The sequence below is a fragment of the Rattus norvegicus genome, chromosome 20, assembly GCF_021556685.1.
Source record: "Rattus norvegicus strain SHRSP/BbbUtx chromosome 20, alternate assembly SHRSP_T2T, whole genome shotgun sequence".
Classification (NCBI taxonomy): Eukaryota; Metazoa; Chordata; class Mammalia; order Rodentia; family Muridae; genus Rattus; species Rattus norvegicus.
In genome coordinates, this window is record NC_141553.1 from 48964125 (window position 1) to 48969457 (window position 5333).

Here is a 5333-nt window from a genome sequence, read left to right on the forward strand (position 1 = left end):
ACAAACCGTCTAACTACCTTACAGTAGTGACTGAAGTCAAGACTACCACTGGGTCTCTAGCCCCACTTCTTCCTAATGTGCTCACCCTGAGTAAACCTCCTTTCTCTGCTTTCTCCTTTATCTGTCTGATTAGCCATTGAATGAAGCCAGGCAGGGGTTGGGGGAGGGGGTGATATTCATCTTTAATCCCAGCAATCTGGATGTAGAGGCCGGTAGATCTCTGAGTTTGAGGCCATCCTGTTCTACAGAGTGCATTTCAGGACAGCCAGATCTACACAGAGAAATCTTCTCTTAAAAAAAAAAAAAAAAAAGACAAAAAACAAAATCCCAGGTAGTAGTAACAATCCTCCTCCTCCTCCTCCTCTTCCTTCTCTTCCTCCTCTTTCTCCTCCTCCTCTTCCTCCTCTTCTTCCCCTCCCCCTCCTTTTCTTCTCTTCCTTCTCTTCCTTTTCCTCCTCCTCCTCCTCTTCTTCCTCCTCTTCCTCCTAAGGACTAATGACCAAGCAGGGTCATTGACTGACAAGGGCCCCCAGGGTCCAAGCTCTGACCCTAGGAACTCAGGTAACAATGACACAGGCAGAGGAATGCCAAGGTATAGGTCAGGCTTCTGACCCACAAGCAGCTCCAGAGGCCCCACCCCCACCCCAAATGCTGGAGTGTGTCAAAAATGGCCAGACAGGGGTGCTGACACTTGTAACAAGCTTAATTGCAAGGCTGGCTTTCTTAAGAGCGAGGATCAGCAAGAGATGACGTACAGGCTTTGGGCTGAACTGGACAGGGAGGAAGCAGCAGAAGCCATCCTTCTTCCAAGGCCCTCCCTCTGGACTGGGAGAGAGGAAACCATTGGAGGCCTTTTTAAAAGGACAGCCCAAACCCCAGGCAGAAGGAAGAGATTCCTGTGAAGAGGTCACCAACCCAATAGGACAGACACACACACACATGCACACACACGTACATACACGTACATACACACACAACACACACACTACACACACTACACACACCACATGCACACAGATACACACACACACACACACACACACACACACACACACACACACATCAAACCAGACAGAGAGTTGACACATTCACAAGTTCAAGACGCAAAGTGTTCTTTTCTTCGAATTACACTTCCTTGAGTTTCGCCTGGCCTTGGGTTGTTTTGAAGTTGGCAAGTCTCCTCAAAGCTGCTTTTGAGAGCCACTGTGTTCATTAGCTGGTTCACAGCTTCCTCCTACCACTTAGCTTGCCTGGAACCCTGCTGTGCAAACAGGCCTGGTGAGCTGGGATGTCTGGCACGTGCAAGGCCCAGGTTCCACCCTGGCACAGTGAGGAGGAAGCAGGCCTTGTGTGTGGACACCCAGTCCCTGTGGCACTTAGAGCCTACCAGAGAGAGAGAGAGAGAGAGAGAGAGAGAGAGAGAGAGAGAGAGAGAGAGAGGGAGGGAGGGAGGGAGAGAGAGAGAGAGAGAGAGAGAGAGAGAGAGAGAGAGAGAGAGAGAGATCTAATCAAGGCACACATACATAAATAGGAAAGTGGGAAAATCTGGAGTGCTGTGATCCAGACCTGTAGGGGAACTGAAGGAGCTGATTTCCATCTAAAGAAGTGTTAAAAGGGGGACTTAAGGCTTGAAAGCTAAGCAGGATTAAGAGGAAAGGGGAGGGAGGATGGTGGGAGTGGCCTTCCTGGGCAGAGAGGAGAGCTTGTGTACGGTTGTGAGATTGGGGAAAAGGGGGCTGATCAGAGAATCGAACTCAACCAAACAAACCACAGAGCTGGCTCCAGTTCCCCCAGGGCAGGTTACGTGTGTGCACTGTGAGGAAGTGTCCTAAAACGGCATTACTGACCAGCCTGGACACCGTCCTGTATCAGATGCTTGGAACAGGCAGAAATAATCAATAGTTCTGATAAATGATGAAGCAGCCAAGTCCTAGGGGCCACAAACAGGGCAGCCATGCGGATAGGGTCCCCAAGAAAGGCTGTGTTTCAACAGAGAACTAGGGAAAGAAGAGACCGTTTATTGTGAGTGGGTGCTTTGTACCACATGCGTGCCTAGTGTCCTCAGAGCAGCCAGTGCTCATAACCATTGACCCATCTCTCCAATCTATGTTAGCTCCTTTGAGTCTATAAAAGATTTAACTTTGGGGAGATAAGAAGAGGTTAACATCACAGTTTCAGTTCTTATTTTCTGAGAGTGAAGTCCAACTGAGGCCAGAGAACAGCAAGGGAAACAGGGTATACACTGAAGAGGGGACTTTGTTGGGAGTGATGGCTCACTCCTGTATCCTAGGACTCTGGAGGCTGAAGCCACAAATTTGAGGCCAACAGAGGAGAACACATAATTCCAGGCCAGCATAAGCTGCAAAGTAAGACCCAGCTTCAAATATTGAGTCAAGTAGCCCAGGTCATACCTGTTAAGTTATGCTCTAGAAGGATAGAGAAGACATACACTACAGCATTACAAGAGCATATAAGAAATTGGAAGTGTGAAGGAATCAACTGTGGCGGTCTGTGCTAGGGTCTCAGGGTAGAGGAGTCAGTGTCCGCAAGGAAGTAGGATAAGTTAACTAGGCAAAAGGTCGGCTGGAGGCTGGAAGAGAATATTCTAGGCATTGGGCATAAGCAATACTCCTGTGGTAGGAACATCAGAAAAGTTAGAAATTGGGGGACTGGGGTTCAGATAACAGAGAGAGGGAGGGGCCACCGTTAGGTTTAAACATGTCCTACTCCTTTGTGGGAGATTGTCTTAGGGTTTTGCTGCTGAGAACAGACACCATGACCAAGGCACCTCTCATAAGGGCAACATTTAATTATGGCTGGCTCACAGGTTCAGAGATTCAGTCCATGATCATCAAGGTGGGAACATGGCAGCGCCCAGGCAGGCACCGTGCAGGAGGAGTTAAGGGTTCTACTTCTTGTTCTGAAAGCAGATAGAAGACTGGCTTCAAGGAAGTTAGCATGGGGGTCTTAAAGCCCCTGCTCACAGTGACACACTTCCTTCAGCAAGGCCACACTCACTCCAACAAGGGCACACTTCCTGATAGCACCACTCCCTGGGCCAGGCACATACAGACCACCACAGAGACGGGCTGAGGGGACAAGAGAGTAAGGACAGAGGCTAGTGAAGTAGAGGAAATTCTCACGAGAGCCTGTGGTAGCCTGGACCAGAGCTGAGCAGTGGGACTGGGGACATGGGTCTGGGTTTGAGATATGTTTAGCATATAGGTTGGGCAGGGAGTAAACAGACTAAATGGGGCCCGGGTGTTTACAGGGAAAGAGGGACTAAAGGCAGAGACTCTGAGAGTCTGTGGGTGTTTGGAGCCACTCATCAGTCTAGGGCACCTCAGAGAAGACAGGGTGATGACTGAAAAGTGGCGACTTGGATTTCAGACAATTTGCAGAATGGGTTCAGGAATCAAACATTCTTGTTAGGCAGTATAAAACACACACAATCGATGTTCAGCCAGCGGTTCGGAGAGACGTACCTTCCACCTCAGACCGTGGTCAAGTTCATCCATAACTTCGAGGAGAAGGCACCATCCATGGTGGCCGCTGCCGTGACTTACTCGAAGCCTCCATTGGCCACATTTTGGCACTACTCCAAGGTTGAGCTGTTTCCCCCAACCCCTGGTGAAATCCCTACAGCTATTCAGAGCGTGAAAAACAAATAATTCACAATGCTAAGACTGGTAGCGTCAAACACCTTACAGTTAAGGAAGCTGCGCTGAACAACGGTTTGGTGACCTCTGAGGTGTGGGTGTGGTTTTATAGAGGAGAGACCACAGGTGAGTGTGGCATTGTTGGCTATGATGTTTGAAGACCAATCTCTAACTTCCAATTCGAGTTTTTATTTGAATGTTCTTGGACCATGTGTAATGAGACTGCTATCCGGATAAAATACTAGCTGTGGGGAAACACACACACAATCCAGGTATTTTGTTTATAAGCTATAAGCTTAGACTGGGCAGGTTTCAGGGCCATTCTATCTTACATCCCAGCCATATGTTTGTTACTTGCTATTTCTCCTGGCCACATGCTCACGGTCCAACTCCTCTCAGGGCTGTCTCCTCCACCTCCGTGTCCTTTTTCATTTCTCTCCTAGGTCCCTGAGACTCCTCACTAATCCTCAAGTCTGACCTTTCTCCCTCCACTGTCCCAGTACAGACTCGAGCCTCTTATTGACCAGTTAAATTGGGGAAGAAGGTTTACATATTATCACCTGGCATATGTGAGGATCTGCTTGTGGGGAGCAGCCAGGTCTTAGGAGCCAGCATCTAGCATTAGAATACGTAGCAACATTAGACCAACCCACTACATTTCCCATTTTAATCTAAATAAAAAAGCCTTCTCTTATAATAATAAACAACACAGAGTAGAGACAATTATGAAAACTATTGAGTAAGAATTACATTCAAAAGTCTAGTCTGTTTGTATTTGGCAACTCAGGAGAAAGTATTTTATTATCTATCCTATCCTGGTGAGTTTAGAGTTCTGTATCTAAATTGTTTTCCACCCTAACTTGTATTACCATTCTAAAAACCATCTTTAGACCTAACAGATTCTTCTCACGTCCTAAACAACTTAAGTTAACTGTGAAACTATAACTCTCTAGTCTTCAACTCCACCAGAGACTTGAGAAACAAGAGATATTATCTGAGTATGTAGGAAGGGCAGGCAAGCACTTCCAAAATTATAAACACGACAGACAGTTGGCCGCCTGGGAAGCTACCCGGTATTCTAAAACACTGGAGCAACATCTTCAGCCTTCTGGCCCAGAATACCTGACAGACATTTTGTGAAGCAGGAATTATGAAGGGCCTGTTTTGACAGAGCTTGGCAGTCGACTTCCCTGTGTCCATTTGTCAATTCTGGGCAGCATTCTGTCTGCAGATAAAACGAGGGCACTTTCCTTGCCTGGTGACTAGGCACATTTGAAGCCATCCCCAAATGGAGGTCTTGCAGTGTTCATCATCTTCTGAGTCAAATGGGTTGCTGTCAGGAGCTGACACGTCTCAATGTCAAAGAAGCCTTAAATTAATAAAAAAAAAATCTTTAAAATGCCATATTTTCTGAGTCTCTGAGGTTTTGGAAGACCATAACTGTTTGTAACCATAAAATGACCAAAACCATCCGCCCCAACTTAAAGAATAGGACAATGGTCTTTTTGTTACTGTTTCTTGTTGAATTAGAGTGAAGAATTCCTTTTTGGGAGGCCCCCAAAAATTGGGAAAGTGTTTAAGTAAAGACAAAGCTAGCATTTGTTGCCCAGTCTGTGGGGGCCTTGAAAGTTCAGGCTTAGGTTCTCATTGGATCAGTCTGGAAGGCTGAGCGAA

General features: G+C 47.0%; 1 pseudogene; it reads left to right on the top strand.

Annotated features, from left to right (window-relative positions):
• Positions 1 to 3381: 3381 nt before the first annotated feature.
• Positions 3382 to 3858, top strand: LOC147998737 (ATP synthase F(0) complex subunit g, mitochondrial pseudogene; annotated as a pseudogene).
• Positions 3859 to 5333: the final 1475 nt, after the last annotated feature.